At 45.5% G+C, this 21,827-nt stretch overlaps 1 protein-coding gene across 2 annotated transcripts in view; it reads right to left on the bottom strand.

Annotated features, from left to right (window-relative positions):
- The window catches only part of LOC106572722 (fidgetin-like protein 2), a 55,268-nt gene that overhangs the window by 7,291 nt on the left and 26,150 nt on the right, over nt 1-21,827 (bottom strand). The gene's annotated exons all lie outside the window — the stretch shown is intronic.

Raw genomic sequence — 21,827 nt, 5'->3', positions numbered from 1 at the left:
TGGTATGGGCTGTGTTAGTAGTAGTGCGGGCTGTGTTAGTAGTGGTGCAGGCTGTGTTAGTAGTGGTGCAGGCTGTGTTAGTAGTGGTGTGGGCTGTGTTAGTAGTGGTGTGGGCTGTGTTAGTAGTGGTGCGGGCTGTGTTAGTAGTGGTGTGGGCTGTGTTAGTAGTGGTGTGGGCTGTGTTAGAAGTAGTGTGGGCTGTGGTAGTACTAGTGTGGGCTGTGTTAGTAGTGGTGTGGTCTGTGTTAGTAGTGGTGTGGTGATGATTGTGGTGATGATAGTAGTGTAGTGGTGATGATAGTAGTGTAGTGGTGATGATAGTGGTGGTGTGGTGACGATAGTAGTGTAGTGGTGGTGATAGTAGTGTAGTGGTGATGATAGTAGTGTAGTGGTGGTGATAGTAGTGTACTGGTGATGATAGTAGTGGTGTGGTGATGATAGTAGTATAGTGGTGATGATAGTAGTGGTGTGGTGATGATAGTAGTGGTGTGGTGATGATAGTAGTCTAGTGGTAATTATAGTAGTGGTGTGGTGATGATAGTAGTGTAGTGGTGATTGTAATGGTGTAGTGGTGTGGCGATGATAGTAGTGTAGTGGTGATGATAGCAGTGGTGTGGTGATGGCGATGATAAAAAAAAGAGAGAGAGAAAAAGAGAGAGAGAGAAGGAGAAACACTGAGAAAGAGAGAGAGAGAGAGAGAGAGAGAAAAAGAAACAGAGAGATTTTAATTTTGGATTTATTAGGATCCCCATTAGCCGACACCAATGCCAACAGCTAGTCTTACTGGGGGCCGACGTATAACGAAAAAGACATTACAGAGAAAAGACTTCAGAATTTACATACATTTAAAAACATTAAGATGTAGTGTGTGTGTGTGCATCTATCAGTTACACATACTGTACATGCCAATACAAACACACAAAAAGTAGGTCACATCGGGGGGAGGCGTTGTGCCGCGAAGTGTTGCTTTATTTGTTTATTTTAAACAAGGTTTGTTGTTCACTTGCGCTGTGTAAGATGGAAGGGAATTCCATGCACCCATGGCTCTGTATAATACTGTACATTTTCTTGAATTTGTTCTAAACCTGGGGACTGTGAAAAGACCCATGGCGGCAAGTCTGGTAATTGTTTGTGTCAGTGCTGTGTATCAGTTGACTATGCAAACAATTTGGAATTTCCAACACATTAATGTTGCCAAAAAAACAAGAAGTGGTGCAGTCAGTCTTTTCTCAACTAGTATTAATATTAGCTCTCTGATCACAATGAAGAGCAAGACGTGCCACTCTGTTCTGGACCAGCTGCAGCTTAATTAACTAAGTCTTTCTTTGTAGCACTTGGTCATATGACTGGACAATAATCAAGATAAGATAAAACTAGAGCCTGCAGGACTTCCTTTGTGGAGTGTTGTGTCAAAAAAGCAGAGCGTCTCTTTATTATGCACAGAGCTCTACCCATCTATACAACCATTGAATCAATATTTATTGACAGTTTACAATCTACGCTAACACCAAGTAATTTAGTCTCCTCAATTTGTTCAACAGCCACACCATTCATTACCAGAGTCAGCTGAGTTCTAGAACTTAGGGAATGATTTGTACCAAATACAATGCTCTTAGTTTTAGAGATATTCAGGACTAGTTAATTTCTGGCCACTCATTCCAAAACAGACTACAACTCTTTGTTATGGGTTTCAGTGACTTCATTATCTCTGGTTGCTGATGCGTATATGGTTGAATCATCAGCATACATGGGCACACATGCTTTGTTTAATGCCAGTGACAGGTCATTGGTAAAAATAGAAAAGAGTAGAGGGCCTAGAGAGCTGCCCTGCGGTACACCACACTTTACATGTTTGACATTAGAGAAGCTTCCATTAAAGTAAACCGTTTGAGTTCTATTAGATAGATAGATCTGACTCCACGATATAGCAGTTTGAAAAGCCATAACACATATGTTTTCTCAACAACAGGTTATAGTCAAACATATCAATGGCTGCACTGAAGTCTAACATCACAGCTCCCGCAATCTTATTGTACATTTATTTCAAGCAATCATCAGCAATTTGTGTCATTGCAGTACATGTTGAGTGTTCTTCACTATAAGCATGCTGAAATTTGTATTGTTTTTGGTCAAACACAATTTTTCCAACAGTTTGCTAAGAGCTGTTAGAACCAGTAAAGGCCGCTTTACCACTCTTGGGTAGCAGAATGACTTTGGCTTCCCTCCAGGCCTGAGGACAAGGACTTTCCTCTAGGCTCAGATTAAAGGTATGACAGATAGGTGTGGCTATAGAGTCTGCTACCATCCTCAGTAGCGTTCCATTTAAGTTGTCAATGCCAAGAGGTTTGTCATTATTGATCTATAACAATACTTTTCCCACCTCTCCCACACTAACTACAAAATTCAAACTTGCAATGCTTTTTCAGTATTCTTTTTTTATAGATGAGTACGATGGCTCACTGTTCGTTGTTGGCATTTCCTGCCTAAGTTTTCACACTTTGCCAATGAAGTAATCATTAAAATAATTGGCAACATCAAATGGTTTTGTGATGAATAAGCCATCTGATTCGATGAAATTCTGTTCATAATTTCATTTAAAGTACTCCAAGGTTTTTCCCCATCATTCTTTATATCATTGATCTTGGTTTCATAATACAGTTTATAATTTTTTGTTGTTGAGTTTAGTAACATCATTTCTCAATTTGCAGTAAGTCAAACAGTCAGATGTGCATCCAGACCTATTAACCACTCCTTTTGCCCCATCTCTTTCAGCCACACAGTTTTTCAGTTCCTCATCAATCCATGGAGCCTCAACAGTTCTAACAGTCAGTTTCTTACCAGGTGCATGTTTATCAATAATTGGAAGAAGCAATTACATAAATTCATCAATTGCAGCGCCTGGATGCTCCTTACTAATCACATCAGACCAGCAAATATTTTTTAAAATCATCCACACACATGATTTCTTATACACTATTTTAGGCCCGGCTGTTGGAACTTTGGCTTTCCTGGATATAGTCACTATATTGTGGTCACCTCATCCAATGGGTACATATACAGCTTTAGAACAATGTTCTACAGTATTAGTAAACATGTGATCAATACATGTGGATGATCTTGTTCCTGTAGTGTTTGTAAACACCCTGGTAGGTTGATTAATAACCTGAACCAGAGTACAGGCACTGGTTACAGTGAGAAACTTCCTCTTGAGAGGACCGCTTGATGAAAACCAGTCAATATTCAGGCCCCCAAGAAAGTAGACCTCTCTGTTTACATCACATACACTATCAAGCATTTCACACATATTATTTAGATACTGACTGTTAGCACTTGGTGGCCTATAGCAACACCCCATAAGAAAAGGCTTTAGATGTGCCAGGTGAACCTGCAACCACAACACTTCAATAACAATTGACATAAGATCTTCTCTAAGCATACACCTCTCTGAATAAATACCTCTCCCATAAGCATTCCTGTCTCTTCTGTAGATGTTATATCCTTGTATTGATAGTGCTGTATCATCAAATGAATTATCTAAGTGTGTCTCAGAAATGGCTAATATATTCATGTTATCTGATGCTAATATATGAAGTTATTGATTTCATGAACCTTATTTCTAAGACTACATATATTAATATGGGCTATTGTCAGCTTTTTCCTGGGTAGCTTATCAGCGATATACATAATATGGAAAAGAGCAAACAAAGCAAGAGAAAAGAATATACATTCAGCAGTCCATTAATCAGTTGGTGTGTGTAAGTGTGTGTGTGTGTGCTACAGGGTTGAAGCTACGAACCCATAGGCTTGGCTCTCTTATCCCTTCCAGGCTTTTGAGAAGGAGGGTGGACAATAAGCCTGTCATAGCGGATGTAAGGAATGTCCCCACAGCTACCTTGTCCTTGAACCTCAGGAAATTGACCACTATCGGACTGGGCCTGTCACCTGGGCCGGTGTTGGGTTTTCCAGTTCTGTGGGCGTGCTTCACCTCAATCTTTCTGTGGTCCATCTTCAGTTTCTCAGAGATCATTTCCCTCACTTTGTCCTCAGACTCCGTCCAGGTGTCATGTGGAGATTCTGCAATTCCATCCACAACCATGTTGTTCTGCCTTGATTGTCCATTGAGATAATCTTTGTCATTGTTATCATGGATTCACATACAGAACTGATGTCCTCTCTCAATGATTTCTGTCACCTTGCCGTTCTCCTGTTTAAACTCATCGAGCTGTTCTTGGGAGAACTACAAACTGTTCTTCAGGTCCTGGACCTCTCTGGTCAGGTCGTCCATTCTTTTATTAGTTGACTCCACCAGTATTTGGACAAAACACTTGAAGCTATTTTGTTTTTGTTGTAACAACTGCTTGTAGAACAATTTTTGTTCATTTAAAATATCCTTCACCTGTGATCGAGAGACACCACTGTCCTCAACGGTACTCCCACCGGCTTTGGTGTTTGTCATGGTAACAACAGTAGGTTACGCTGTTACTCCTCGCAGTTTCAGACAGGGCAGGTCGCAGGGAATATTGAAAACAACAACAACAACAACAAAATATCAGGGGTCTAGACAGCCACAAGCCCGAGACAATCCTCTGTCCCAGCTACAAAGGCTAACCTCCCGTGGGCTGCGTTCAAGCCCTCAGGAAAACCCTGGTAGCTTGATAGGCAGCTAGTTAACAGCTAGGCTAGCTGCTATGCCAAACAGCTCCTCAGACCCGGCCTTGGTCAGCAGGATCACTGGACAAATAGTAGCGTCCCATCAACTGATGTCAACCATGTCGCTGGATCCAAACTCAAAAGGGAGCTAGATATAACCAAACTTTTTCAAACGACTTTCAAAACTTTACAAAACAACAAACCGAGCTCTTCCTCGTCTCACGTTCAACAGGAAGTGACGACAGGAAGTGAGAGAAAAAGAAAGAAAGAGAAAGAGTAAGAGAGAGAGCGAGAGAGAAAGACAGAGCGACTAAGAGAGAGAGAGAGAAAGACTAAGAGAGAGAAAGAGAGAGCGAGAGAGAAAAAAATTACTCAGGTCATTCTCATCTGTAGCAGGCAGAAGGACTAAACCATGCAGCAGGACTAGAACAGGCAGCAAGACTAGACCAGGCAGCAGGACTAAACCAGGCAGCAGGACTAGAACAGGCAGCAGGACTAGACCAGGCAGCAGGACTAGACCAGACAGCAGGACTAAACCAGGCAGCAGGACTAGACCAGGCAGCAGGACTAGACCAGGCAGCAGGACTAAACCAGGCAGCAGGACTAGACCAGGCAGCAGGACTAGACCAGGCAGCAGGACTAAACCAGGCAGCAGGACTAGACCAGGCAGCAGGACTAGACCAGGCAGCAGGACTAAACCAGGCAGCAGGACTAGACCAGGCAGCAGACTAAACCAGGCAGCAGGACTAGAACAGGCAGCAGGACTAAACCAGGCAGCAGGACTAAACCAGGCAGCAGGACTAGACCAGGCAGCAGGACTAAACCAGGCAGCAGGACTAAACCAGGCAGCAGGACTAGAACAGGCAGCAGGACTAGACCAGGCAGCAGGACTTTTAGATGGTGAAAACGTCTAACATACATGTCAGATATCAATACTGGCCTATGTCATAACTCAGGAGGACGTTTTCTCTTGAATTAGCCAGAGTTCATATTTTTGCAAAATTTCTACCTTGAGAAATGTTTTATTTAACAGAGGGTCTAGGACATGTTTCTGCCTCTTTAGTCCAGGGTGCATTGCATGGTGCGTTGCCAGAGATATTATAGGAAGGAGATGAATGAAGGAACACGTAACGCCCCACCCAGCAGACTGTCGACTAATCGCGTTCACGTTGTCATGCTGCGTCACGTCGTTGCTAAGCTAATCATCACGCACTCCCTTCTCAAAGTCAGTGTATATGTCGAGAAACGTGCCTTTTTTTCCTCGTAAGTATGTACGGTGCCACGATTCCAAAGCAATACGATACTACAGATGGCAAGTTCATTAACTCTCATCTCGTAAAAGATTTGGAATGTTGTACTTCTTGTTGACAAAATGTATGTTTGTTGAGCTAGCACCCAATAGACTTCCATTAACTCCTTAAAGGAGAGCTCTCCTTGTCCCAGAATCAGCCAAGATGAAGGGGAGGAAACAGGTTAAAGAAGGATTTTTAGGCCTTGGGACAATTGAGACATGAATTATGTGCCAGTCAGAGGGTGAATGGGCAAGACAAAAGATTTAAGTGCCTTTGAATGGGGTATGATAGTAGGTGCCAGGCGCACTGGTTTGAGGGTGTAAAGAACTGCAACGCTGCTGGGGTTTTCTCGCTCAACAGTTTCCAATGTGTGTCAACAATGGTCCACCATCCAAAGGACATCCAGCCAACTTGACACAACTGTGGGAAGCATTGGGGTCAACATGGTCCAGCATCCAATGGACATCCAGCCAACTTGACTCAACCGTTTTAGTAATACTGTCTCTGAGTCTCTCGAGTCATTGTGAGAGCTGCTCGTCCACGAGACATCCTCTCTGGTCCCTCGGCCCTGCCTTGTGTGTGTGTGTGTGTCGTCCACCACTCGGACCATCCTGTTGGCTCTGAGACAAAGCCTAGAGGATCCCATTGTCAGCTAGCTGCCGAGGTCTAATTATGGAAATCTTACTAATCTATTCAGCAGCAGCTAGCCCTCTGACAGCCTTTGTTCCTGCAAGGGATTTATTGAAGGACCTGTGTGTGTGTGTGTGTGCGTGCGTGTGTGCGTGCGTGTGTGTGTGCTGCTGCCTCCTTTTGTATGGTAGAGGAGCCTCCTCAACTGATATTAGCTTTATTTGGGGAGGCAAAGACGAGAGGGTTTTAAGAGCTGAGGAGTGTCGTCTAGGTGGGTCAGGTAGGTGGGTCAGGTAGGTGGGCCAGGGTCATATTCACTAGACACCAAACGGAAGAAAACACACCAAAATGAGGAGGGACTACCTGGACTTTGTTGCAAAACATTTGCAGTTGCAAAATATTTTGCCATGGTTTGTTACATGTGCTCAAATCACAGGGCCATTCACTGATCTGGTATTCCTCATTTCCCCAGGGCACAATGGCTTTTCGGGTTGACTGAGTGAAACTGGGAGCTTTAGTCGTGATGGTGGACTGGAGCTGAACTCTCAGTCAGTGTGTTGTGGTTTTCTCTGAGGCAGAGATTGAAACTTGAGCTTGGCAGGGAACCTAGTGCTGGAGTGTCGCGGTGCTGTTACACTGCTCCCCTGGAGCTCTTCCTCCTCTCCTCTTCTCCCTCCTCTCCACTTCCACCTATCATCTCCGCTGGCCGCAGAGGAAAGGAGGGGAGAGGAGAGGACGGACAGGAGAGGAGAGAGGAGAAGAAGCAGCTTGTAAACAACAATAGCTCTCCCTGGATCAATCCAGTCAGCCTGTATTCAGGGAGAGAGAGACACAGTCTACCTCCACCTTACCTACCAAACCCTGTAAACTAGCTACTTCCTTTACCACCCCCACCCAACCCATTAAAACCCTGTAAACTAGCTATGTCCTTCACCAACCCCAGCTTATCTACCAAACCCTGTAAACTAGCTACACCCTCCTCCACCCCCACCTTACCTACCAAACCCTGTAAACTAGCTACGCCCTCCTCCACCCCCACCTAACCTACCAAACCCTGTAAACTAGCTACGCCCTCCCCACCCCCACCTAACCTACCAAACCCTGTAAACTAGCTACGCCCTCCTCCACCCCCACCTAACCTACCAAACCCTGTAAACTAGCTACGCCCTCCTCCACCCCCACCCCCACCTAACCTACCAAACCCTGTAAACTAGCTACGCCTCCTCCACCCCACCTAACCTACCAAACCCTGTAAACTAGCTACGCCCTCGTCCACCCCACCTAACCTACCAAACTCTGTAAACTAGCTACGCCCTCCTCCACCCCACCTAACCTACCAAACCCTGTAAACTAGCTACACCCTCCTCCACCCCCACCTAACCTACCAAACCCTGTAAACTAGCTACGCCCTCCTCCACCCCCACCTAACCTACCAAACCCTGTACACTAGCTATGCCCTCCTCCACCCCCACCTAACCTACCAAACCCTGTAAACTAGCTACGCCCTCCTCCATCCCACCTAACCTACCAAACCCTGTAAACTAGCTACACCCTCCTCCACCCCCACCTAACCTACCAAACCCTGTAAACTAGCTACGCCCTCCTCCACCCCCCCTAACCTACCAAACCCTGTAAACTAGCTACATTCTCCTCCACCCCCACCTAACCTACCAAACCCTGTAAACTAGCTACACCCTCCTCCACCCCACCTAACCTACCAAACCCTGTAAACTAGCTACACCCTCCTCCACCCCCACCTAACCTACCAAACCCTGTAAACTAGCTACACCCTCCTCCACCCCCACCTAACCTACCAAACCCTGTAAACTAGCTACGCCCTCCTCCACCCCCACCTAACCTACCAAACCCTGTAAACTAACTACGTCCTCCTCCACCCCACCTAACCTACCAAACCCTGTAAACTAGCTACGCCCTCCTCCACCCCCACCTAACCTACCAAACCCTGTAAACTAACTACGCCCTCCTCCACCCCACCTAACCTACCAAACCCTGTAAACTAGCTACACCCTCCTCCACCCCCACCCCCACCTAACCTACCAAACCCTGTAAACTAGCTACGCCCTCCTCCACCCCCACCTAACCTACCAAACCCTGTACACTAGCTACGCCCTCCTCCACCCCCACCTAACCTACCAAACCCTGTAAACTAGCTACGCCCTCCTCCATCCCACCTAACCTACCAAACCCTGTAAACTAGCTACACCCTCCTCCACCCCCACCTAACCTACCAAACCCTGTAAACTAGCTACGCCTCCTCCACCCCCCCTAACCTACCAAACCCTGTAAACTAGCTACATTCTCCTCCACCCCCACCTAACCTACCAAACCCTGTAAACTAGCTACACCCTCCTCCACCCCACCTAACCTACCAAACCCTGTAAACTAGCTACACCCTCCTCCACCCCCACCTAACCTACCAAACCCTGTAAACTAGCTACACCCTCCTCCACCCCCACCTAACCTACCAAACCCTGTAAACTAGCTACGCCCTCCTCCACCCCCACCTAACCTACCAAACCCTGTAAACTAACTACGCCCTCCTCCACCCCACCTAACCTACCAAACCCTGTAAACTAGCTACGCCCTCCTCCACCCCCACCTAACCTACCAAACCCTGTAAACTAACTACGCCCTCCTCCACCCCACCTAACCTACCAAACCCTGTAAACTAGCTACGCCCTCCTCCACCCCCACCTAACCTACCAAACCCTGTAAACTAGCTACGCCCTCCTCCACCCCCACCTAACCTACCAAACCCTGTAAACTATCTACACCTCCTCCACCCCACCTAACCTACCAAACCCTGTAAACTAGCTACGCCCTCCTCCACCCCACCTAACCTACCAAACCCTGTAAACTAGCTACGCCCTCCTCCACCCCACCTAACCTACCAAACCCTGTAAACTAGCTACGCCCTCCTCCACCCACCCCCACCTAACCTACCAAACCCTGTAAACTAGCTACACCCTCCTCCACCCCCACCTAACCTACCAAACCCTGTAAACTAGCTACGCCCTCCTCCACCCCACCTAACCTACCAAAGCCTGTAAACTAGCTACGCCCTCCTCCACCCCCACCTAACCTACCAAACCCTGTAAACTAGCTACGCCCTCCTCCACCCCACCTAACCTACCAAACCCTGTAAACTAGCTACGCCCTCCTCCACCCCCACCCCCACCTAACCTACCAAACCCTGTAAACTAGCTACGCCCTCCTCCACCCCCACCTAACCTACCAAACCCTGTAAACTAGCTACACCCTCCACCACCCCCACCTAACCTACCAAACCCTATAAACTAGCTACGCCCTCCTCCACCCCCACCTAACCTACCAAACCCTGTAAACTAGCTACACCCTCCACCACCCCCACCTAACCTACCAAACCCTATAAACTAGCTACGCCCTCCTCCACCCCACCTAACCTACCAAACCCTGTAAACTAGCTACGCCCTCCTCCACCCCCACCTAACCTACCAAACCCTGTAAACTAGCTACACCCTCCTCCACCCCCACCTAACCTACCAAACCCTGTAAACTAGCTACGCCCTCCTCCACCCCCACCTAACCTACCAAACCCTGTAAACTAGCTACGCCCTCCTCCACCCCACCTAACCTACCAAACCCTGTAAACTAGCTACGCCCTCCTCCACCCCCACCCCCACCTAACCTACCAAACCCTGTAAACTAGCTACGCCCTCCTCCACCCCCACCTAACCTACCAAACCCTGTAAACTAGCTACACCCTCCTCCACCCCCACCTAACCTACCAAACCCTGTAAACTAGCTACGCCCTCCTCCACCCCCACCTAACCTACCAAACCCTGTAAACTAGCTACGCCCTCCTCCACCCCCCCTAACCTACCAAACACTCGTAATGAAATGTTTGCAGAGTGCATGAAGCCTCTTTCCCTACAAACTCAGATGTGGGTTGAAGAGCTGTTTATTAAATCATGGGCGCAACTTTGGTTTATCCAGTGGCAGTATCACTCCAAACAGCTTACCCGACCGCTCGGAGATGTCCACATGGTCCTTAAGCACACCGTTGACTTGTTTTGTGTCACATTCCAATGATTAAACATTTCAATGATCACCTTCCAATGATAAAACTGATGGGGACAAAAATGCAATTTCAGACATGTCCCTCTGTCCCCAGTGGTAGTTGCGCCCCGGTATTAAATGGACAGAATCTTTCTTTGATGTACCAAATAACTTATTCCCCTCAATTCTGCCTGGGTGGCAGGTAGCCCAGTGGTTAGAGCGGCAGGTAGCCCAGTGGTTAGGGCGGCAGGTAGCCCAGTGGCTAGGGCGGCAGGTAGCCCAGTGGTTAGAGCGTTGGGCCAGTAACCAAAAGGTTGCTAGATTGAACACCAGGAGGGGATTTGAATCCCAAAAAATTTGCTTATGTATGTTTTCACAACTGAATACAATGCATTCATGTTTACCTGGCAACCTAGTAGCTGTTTGACCATGATTACTCTCCTTACCGCTCTGAGCCTTCATCACACGGACATGGTTGACAGATCACTTCTCAGACCTGAACTAAAACACACAGTGCAAGTGTGTAGTAATGAAGCACATTCTAGGTTAACTAAGTGCCTCCACCTACTATAATTGACCTCAAAATGTCACTCTGTCTGTGTGTCTGTCAAGCAGATGACAGACATTCCCTGTGAGAATTCACAGCTCAAACATGTTCTGAGATGGTCTGAATGATCCTAAAGGTTTGTTCCCAGCAGCCCCGAACAGAAAACTACAGAGGGAGAAGAGTCCAGTCCAGTTATTTATAGATTGTGGACTAGAGGTATTTCTGGAATTCAAATTGGACAATCTGTTTCTGAAACAGTCATTAAAACCTTCTGAAGCACAGTGCTCTGAGCTCAAACTGTGTTCTGGAAATGTAAATAACTTGCACAGAGAAACACAGATGAGAGAGAGAGAGAGAGAGAGAGAGAGAGAGAGAGAGAGAGAGAGAGAGAGAGAGAGAGAGAGAGAGAGAGAGAGAGAGAGAGAGAGAGAGAGAGAGAAAGGGTAAGAGATAGATATGGAGATAGAGAGAAAAAAGGGTAAGAGAAAGAGAGAGAGAGAGAGAGAGAGAGAGAGAGAGAGAGAAAGGGTAAGAGAGAGAGAGAGAGAGAGAGAGAGAGAGAGAGAGAGAGAGAGAGAGAGAGAGAGAAAGGGTAAGAGAGAGAGCGATAGTGAGAGAGTGTGTGACAGAGGCTGTATTTGCACTGACAAATCACAAATGTGTGGCTTAGATACAGCAGTTTGGCAACCCAGGGTGTTGGTCATTTAACTACTGTCATGTCTTCAGTCAACACCCAGGGTGTTGGTCATTTAACTACTGTCATGTCTTCAGTCAACACCCAGGGTGTTTGTCATTTAACTACTGTCATGTCTTCAATCAACACCCAGGGTGTTGGTCATTTAACTACTGTCATGTCTTCAGTCAACACCCAGGGTGTTGGTCATTTAACTACTGTCATGTCTTCAGTCAACACCCAGTGTGTTAAAGTGTACTTCAAAGCAGTGTGCCAATGCCTGTATCACTTTATCACAAGAACGTGACCAATGACGTCCAAAGATTTTTTTCATCAAAAAAATTGGTTCTCCACACCTTCTTATTGGATTGGTTCTCCACACCTTGTTATTGGTTTGGTTCTCCACACCTTGTTATTGGATTGGTTCTCCACACCTTGTTATTGGTTTGGTTCTCCACACCTTGTTATTGGATTGGTTCTCCACACCTTGTTATTGGATTGGTTCTCCACACCTTGTTATTGGATTGTCAACATTGCAGAACCTATTTTATTTTTGAAAACTTAAGTTGACCATTTTAATTTAGAAAATAAAGACAAATGGCAAGGTCAAAATGATTGACACCCTGGATCTAGTACTTGGTTGAAAAAAACAGCAATCTTCCAACCAAACCACAGCCATGTTTCACCATAGAAACGCCAATCTCCCAACCAAACCACAACCATGCTTCACCATAGAAACGCCAATCTCCCAACCAAACCACAACCATGCTTCACCATAGAAACGCCAATCTCCCAACCAAACCACAACCATGTTTCACCATAGAAACGCCAATCTCCCAACCAAACCACAACCATGCTTCACCATAGAAACGCCAATCTCCCAACCAAACCACAACCATGCTTCACCATAGAAACGCCAATCTCCCAACCAAACCACAACCATGCTTCACCATAGAAACGCCAATCTCCCAACCAAACCACAACCATGCTTCACCATAGAAACGCCAATCTCCCAACCAAACCACAGCCATGTTTCACCATAGAAACGCCAATCTCCCAACCAAACCACAGCCATGTTTCACCATAGAAACGCCAATCTCCCAACCAAACCACAACCATGCTTCACCATAGAAACGCCAATCTCCCAACCAAACCACAACCATGTTTCACCATAGAAACGCCAATCTCCCAACCAAACCACAACCATGCTTCACCATAGAAACGCCAATCTCCCAACCAAACCACAGCCATGTTTCACCATAGAAACGCCAATCTTCCAACCAAACCACAGCCATGCTTCACCATAGAAACGCCAATCTTCCAACCAAACCACAACCATGCTTCACCATAGAAAGGCCAATCTTCCAACCAAACCACAGCCATGCTTCACCATAGAAACGCCAATCTTCCAACCAAACCACAGCCATGCTTCACCATAGAAACGCCAATCTTCCAACCAAACCACAGCCATGCTTCACCATAGAAACGCCAATCTTCCAACCAAACCACAGCCATGCTTCACCATAGAAACGCCAATCTTCCAACCAAACCACAGCCATGCTTCACTGGACAGCAGTGTCACAGAGAGAAACAGACGGACAGCATATAATCTAAAAATCACCTAGCATCCCAATGAACTACTCTAACACAATGAACTACTCTAACACAATGAACTACTCTAACACAATGAACTACTCTAACACAATGAACTACTCTAACACAATGAACTACTCTAACACAATGAACTACTCTAACACAATGAACTACTCTAACACAATGAACTACTCTAACATGATGAACTACTCTAACACAATGAACTACTCTAACACAATGAACTACTCTAACACAATGAACTACTCTAACACAATGAACTACTCTAACACAATGAACTACTCTAACACAATGAACTACTCTAACACAATGAACTACTCAAACACAATGAACTACTCTAACACAATGAACTACTCTAACACAATGAACTACTCTAACACAATGAACTACTCTAACATGATGAACTACTCTAACACAATGAACTACTCTAACATGATGAACTACTCTAACACGATGAACTACTCTAACACAATGAACTACTCAAACACAATGAACTACTCTAACACAATGAACTACTCTAACACAATGAACTACTCTAACACAATGAACTACTCTAACATGATGAACTACTCTAACACAATGAACTACTCTAACACAATGAACTACTCTAACACAATGAACTACTCTAACATGATGAACTACTCTAACACAATGAACTACTCTAACATGATGAACTACTCTAACACAATGAACTACTCTAACACAATGAACTACTCAAACACAATGAACTACTCTAACACAATGAACTACTCTAACACAATGAACTACTCTAACACAATGAACTACTCTAACACAATGAACTACTCTAACACAATGAACTACTCTAACACAATGGACTACTCTAACACGATGAACTACTCTAACACAATGAACTACTCTAACACAATGAACTACTCAAACACAATGAACTACTCTAACACAATGAACTACTCTAACACAATGAACTACTCTAACACAATTAACTACTCTAACATGATGAACTACTCTAACACAATGAACTACTCTAACACAATGAACTACTCTAACACAATGAACTACTCTAACACAATGAACTACTCTAACACAATGAACTACTCTAACATGATGAACTACTCTAACACAATGAACTACTCTAACATGATGAACTACTCTAACACAATGAACTACTCAAACACAATGAACTACTCTAACATGATGAACTACTCTAACACAATGAACTACTCTAACACAATGAACTACTCTAACACAATGAACTACTCAAACACAATGAACTACACTAACACAATGAACTACTCTAACATGATGAACTACTCTAACACAATGAACTACTCTAACACAATGAACTACTCTAACATGATGAACTACTCTAACACAATGAACTACTCTAACATGATGAACTACTCTAACACAATGAACTACTCTAACACGATGAACTACTCTAACACAATGAACTACTCTAACACAATGAACTACTCTAACACAATGAACTACTCTAACACAATGAACTATTCTAACACAATGAACTACTCGAACACAATGAACTACTCTAACACAATGAACTACTCTAACATGATGAACTACTCTAACATGATGAACTACTCTAACACAATGAACTACTCTAACACAATGAACTACTCTAACATGATGAACTACTCTAACACAATGAACTACTCTAACACAATGAACTACTCTAACACAATGAACTACTCTAACACAATGAACTACTCGAACACAATGAACTACTCTAACACAATGAACTACTCTAACATGATGAACTACTCTAACACAATGAACTACTCTAACACAATGAACTACTCTAACACAATGAACTACTCTAACACAATGAACTACTCTAACATGATGAACTACTCTAACACAATGAACTACTCTAACATGATGAACTACTCTAACACAATGAACTACTCTAACATGATGAACTACTCTAATACAATGAACTACTCTAACACAATTAACTACTCTAACACAATGAACTACTCTAACACAATGAACTACTCTAACACAATGAACTACTCTAACACGATGAACTACTCTAACATGATGAACTACTCTAACACGATGAACTACTCTAACATGATGAACTACTCTAACATGATGAACTACTCTAACACAATGAACTACTCTAACACGATGAACTACTCTAACATGATGAACTACTCTAACACAATGAACTACTCTAACACAATGAACTACTCTAACATGATGAACTACTCTAACATGATGAACTACTCTAACACAGTGGTAGGATTTTCAAGCAGTTCAACCCACAAATGTCGCTGAGTTACAGCAGCTCTATATGGAAGAGTGGGACAAAATACCTCCACAGCGAGGTGAGAGACTGATCAAATGTCGCTGAGTTACAGCAGCTCTATATGGAAGAGTGGGACAAAATTCCTCCATAGCGACGTGAGAGACTGATCAAATGTCGCTGAGTTACAGCAGCTCTATATGGAAGAGTGGGACAAAATTCCTCCATAGCGACGTGAGAGACTGATCAAATGTCGCTGAGTTACAGCAGCTCTATATGGAAGAGTGGGACAAAATTCCTCCATAGCGACGTGAGAGATACTTTTTCACGGCACTGTATGTGACAGACAGTTTGTCAACTCATATGGTTTTCTTTCAGCTTCCCAGAGGGTTGCTGCTTATGCTGCTGCTGCTGCAGATTAACAGAAAAATCTAAACACTGGGATCTAAAAATACACACTGTGCAGAAGGGTTGGTCGATTCCATTTCCTGTCAATTCCTGAATTCCAATTCCAATTCCGATTCAAATTCTGCTCAATGCTTTTCAATTAGGAAAATCTGGATTTGGAATTTGGTTGCCTTTTTTTATTTACTGGAATTGAAATGGAATTGACCCCAACCCTGCTGTGCAGCTACTATTCAATATGAAATGGATAAACAAAATAAAATGAAAGTTGACATGATTAAAAATGACTGTATATGATCTTAATGAATGTTCCTACAGCAGTTTGTTTTTAAGGGAAAAGCACTTACAGTAACTACTTACTGGTTTTTTGTTTAAACGTTGATTAATTGACAAACACTGAGAAATACTGCTGATATTGTGTGTGCAGCAAAAGCGAATCCCATGTAAGCTCGTCAGTCTGTATTTTAGTCTCCTTTTCAACGCTCTCTAAAAAACTCAGACTCCTCTGAAGTAAATAGCTTAGATATGTCACTGTGCTTCGTGCTCGTAGTTTTGGAAACAACTGTTCCCATCCCCCGTGCCTGCTACCCTGCTACACTAACCTAACAGACGTCCACAAATGGTCAGCCACTTATCCCCCCTCCCCTTTAACAAAAACAGGGTTCCTATATATATGTGTGTGTGTGTGTGTGTGTGTGTGTGTGTGTGTGTGTGTGTGTGTGTGTGTGTGTGTGTGTGTGTGTGTGTGTGTGTGTGTGTGTGTGTGTGTGTGTCCACTAATATATCAAAGAACAGCTGTCTGAAGGCTCTGTGATGACAACTCACCCCTTCCATCTGTCTCCCTCCTCCTTCTCCTCCTCCTCCCTTATTCTCAGCCATCTCTTCCCCCTGCAGTCTCTATCTCTCCCTCTCCTCTACAGCTCTGCTCTATCTTTTCCTTCCAATCTCCTCTTTCCCCCTCCTTACAAGCTATCTCTTTCTTTCTCCCCCCATATAATCTATCCCTCTCTCCCCCTCTTTATAACTCTCTCTCTCTCTCTCTCTCTCTCTCTCTCTCTCTCTCTCTCTTTTTCTCTCCCCTCTTTATCTATATATGTCTTTCTTTCTCTCTCTTTCTCTCTCTCTGTCACGTCCTGACCATAGAAGCTTTTATTTTCTATGGTAGAGTAGGTCAGGGTGTGACGGGGTTGTGTCTAGTTTAGATTTTCTATGTTGTCATGTTCTTGTTTTTGTATTTCTATGTTTTTTGGGGGGATGATCTCCAATTAGAGGCAGTTGGTCATCGTTGTCTCTAATTGGAGACCATACTTAAGTAGTTGTTTTTCCCACCTGGGTTTGTGGGAGATTGTATTTTGAGTAAGTGTCTGTTGCACCTCTTCGTCACGGTTTGTTGTTTTGTTTATGAGTTTATTTGTATGTCTTGCATAGTTTCACAGTTTAAATAAAATGTGGAACGGAATACACGCTGCACTTTGGTCCCATTCTTCAGACAGCCGTGACACTCTCCCTCTCTTTATAATCTATCTCTCTGTTCTCCTTCTCTCTCTCCCCTTCTTTATAATCTCTCTCTCTCTCTCTCTCTCTCTCTCTCTCTCTCTCTCTCTCCCTCTTTATAGTCTATCTCTCTGTTCTCTATCTCTCTCTCTCCCCCCCTCTTTATAATCTATATATCTCTCTCTTTCTCTCTCTCCCACGCTTTATAATATATCTATCTCTCTCTTTCTCTCTTTCCCCCTCTTTATAATTTATGTATCGCTCTCTTTCTCGCTTTCTTTATAATCTCTCTCTTTCTTTCTCTCTCTCCCTCCTTATAATCTTTCTCTCTCTGTCCCTTCCCTTTGGTCTGACTACATGGACACCAGCTCTGAGATGTGTTGCTCCTCTGACCACATGGACACCAGCTCTGGGATGTGTTGTTGCTCTGACTACATGGACACCAGCTCTAGGATGTGTTGTTGCTCTGACTACATGGACACCAGCTCTGGGATGTGTTGTTGCTCTGACTACATGGACACCAGCTCTAGGATGTGTTGTTGCTCTGACTACATGGACACCAGCTCTGGGATGTGTTGTTGCTCTGACTACATGGACACCAGCTCTGGGATGTGTTGCTCCTCTGACCACATGGACACCAGCTCTGGGATGTGTTGTTGCTCTGACTACATGGACACCAGCTCTGGGATGTGTTGTTGCTCTGACTACATGGACACCAGCTCTGGGATGTGTTGCTCCTCTGACCACATGGACACCAGCTCTGGGATGTGTTGTTGCTCTGACTACATGGACACCAGCTCTGGGATGTGTTGTTGCTCTGACTACATGGACACCAGCTCTGGGATGTGTTGTTGCTCTGACTACATGGACACCAGCTCTGAGATGTGTTGTTGCTCTGACTACATGGACACCAGCTCTGAGATGTGTTGTTGCTCTGACTACATGGACACCAGCTCTGGGATGTGTTGTTGCTCTGACTACATGGACACCAGCTCTAGGATGTGTTGTTGCTCTGACTACATGGACACCAGCTCTGGGATGTGTTGTTGCTCTGACTACATGGACACCAGCTCTGGGATGTGTTGCTCCTCTGACCACATGGACACCAGCTCTGAGATGTGTTGTTGCTCTGACTACATGGACACCAGCTCTGAGATGTGTTGTTGCTCTGACTACATGGACACCAGCTCTGAGATGTGTTGTTGCTCTGACTACATGGACACCAGCTCTGAGATGTGTTGTTGCTCTGACTACATGGACACCAGCTCTGAGATGTGTTGTTGCTCTGACTACATGGACACCAGCTCTGAGATGTGTTGTTGCTCTGACTACATGGACACCAGCTCTGGGATGTGTTGTTTTGGGTTAGCACACAACACAAAAAAAGCAAAAAAGCTCACAATAAATGATTGTTGTGTAACAACAAAAATATAAATATAACGTTGTTACCAGTGTAGTTACAATGTTACTACACAGATATTGGAGTAACTCAATGATGTTGTGATGTGTTTTACGACACCGATGCTTTTACATTACAAATGGTCAGCTAACTGCATAACTGAAGAAGGTAGGTGTGTGGTAAATGACTAATTAGTCACCATAGCGTGAACTGTTCTGGCTGAATTCTGCTGCCTCAGCACCCTTGTGAACTCTGAGAATGTGTATCTTAATTGGGCCCTTAATGGTAGTGGAGATGTCCTTAATGAGCTGATGAACCCAGGGAGAGGGAAGTATGGCCGTGCTGCCTTAGACCTAGGTGCCCTAACCCCCTACCTGATCTCTGGACATAAAGACACTCATACACATGCAAAACCACACAAAATGCAAGAACACACACATTAACATGTATGCACATAAGCACAACACACACACACACACACACACACACACACACACACACACACACACACACACACACACACACACACACACACACACACACACACACACACACACACACACACACACACACACACACACACACACAGCGGTGGGGGCTAATTAGAGCTCATTCACAGCCCTCACTAATGATCTCAGCTCTCATTCACACAGACACTTCAGCAGGCGCTGAGAAAATACAATACCATCTCTATCTCCATGCTGCTACCGCTGTACCCCTCACCATCTCTATCTCCATGCTGCTACCGCTGTACCCCTCACCATCTCTATCTCCATGCTGCTACCGCTGTACCCCTCACCATCTCTATCTCCATGCTGTCACCGCTGTACCCCCTCACCATCTCTATCTCCATGCTGCTACCGCTGTACCCCTCACCATCTCTATCTCCATGCTGCTACCGCTGTACCCCTCACCATCTCTATCTCCATGCTGCTACCGCTGTACCCCTCACCATCTCCATGCTGCTACCGCTGTACCCCTCACCATCTCTATCTCCATGCTGCTACCGCTGTGCCCTCACCATCTCTATCTCCATGCTGCTACCGCTGTACCCTCACCATCTCCATGCTGCTACCGCTGTACCCCTCACCATCTCTATCTCTATGCTGCTACCACTGTACCCCTCACCATCTCTATCTCCATGCTGCTACCGCTGTCCCCTCACCATCTCCATGCTGCTACCGCTGTACCCCTCACCATCTCTATCTCCATGCTGCTACCGCTGTACCCCTCACCATCTCCATGCTGCTACCGCTGTACCCTCACCATCTCTATCTCCATGCTGCTACCGCTGTACCCCTCACCATCTCTATCTCCATGCTGCTACCACTGTACCCCTCACCATCTCTATCTCCATGCTGCTACCGCTGTACCCTCACCATCTCTATCTCCATGCTGCTACCGCTGTACCCCTCACCATCTCTATCTCCATGTTGCTACCACTGTACCCCTCACCATCTCTATCTCCATGCTGCTACCACTGTACCCCTCACCATCTCCATGCTGCTACCGCTGTACCCCTCACCATCTCTATCTCTATGCTGCTACCGCTGTACCCCTCACCATCTCTATCTCCATGCTGATACCGCTGTACCCCTCACCATCTCTATCTCTATGCTGCTACCGCTGTACCCCTCACCATCTCTATCTCCATGCTGCTACCGCTGTACCCCTCACCATCTCTATCTCTATGCTGCTACCGCTGTACCCCTCACCATCTCTATCTCCATGCTGCTACCGCTGTACCCCTCACCATCTCTATCTCCATGCTGTCACCGCTGTACCCCTCACCATCTCTATCTCTATGCTGCTACCGCTGTACCCCTCACCATCTCTATCTCTATGCTGCTACCGCTGTACCCCTCACCATCTCTATCTCCATGCTGCTACCGCTGTACCCCTCACCATCTCTATCTCCATGCTGCTACCGCTGTACCCCTCACCATCTCTATCTCCATGCTGTCACCGCTGTACCCCTCACCATCTCTATCTCTATGCTGCTACCGCTGTACCCCTCACCATCTCCATGCTGCTACCGCTGTACCCCTCACCATCTCTATCTCCATGCGGCTACCGCTGTACCCCTCACCATCTCTATCTCCATGCTGCTACCACTGTACCCCTCACCATCTCTATCTCCATGCTGCTACCGCTGTACCCCTCACCATCTCTATCTCCATGCTGCTACCGCTGTCCCCTCACCATCTCTATCTCTATGCTGCTACCACTGTACCCCTCACCATCTCCATGCTGCTACCGCTGTACCCCTCACCATCTCTATCTCTATGCTGCTACCGCTGTACCCCTCACCATCTCTATCTCCATGCTGCTACCACTGTACCCCTCACCATCTCTATCTCCATGCTGCTACCGCTGTACCCCTCACCATCTCTATCTCCATGCTGCTACCGCTGTACCCCTCACCATCTCTATCTCCATGCTGCTACCGCTGTACCCCTCACCATCTCTATCTCCATGCTGCTACCGCTGTACCCCTCACCATCTCTATCTCTATGCTGCTACCGCTGTACCCTCACCATCTCTATCTCCATGCTGCAACCACTGTACCCCTCACCATCTCTATCTCCATGCTGCTACCGCTGTACCCCTCACCATCTCTATCTCCATGCTGCTACCGCTGTACCCCTCACCATCTCTATCTCCATGTTGCTACCACTGTACCCCTCACCATCTCTATCTCCATGCTGCTACCGCTGTACCCCTCACCATCTCTATCTCTATGCTGCTACCGCTGTACCCCTCACCATCTCTATCTCCATGCTGCTACCGCTGTCCCCTCACCATCTCTATCTCTATGCTGC

This window comes from Salmo salar, chromosome ssa15 (genome assembly GCF_905237065.1).
Source record: "Salmo salar chromosome ssa15, Ssal_v3.1, whole genome shotgun sequence".
In the NCBI taxonomy this organism is placed as follows: Eukaryota; Metazoa; Chordata; class Actinopteri; order Salmoniformes; family Salmonidae; genus Salmo; species Salmo salar.
This window is presented reverse-complemented; position numbering and strand designations above follow the sequence as displayed.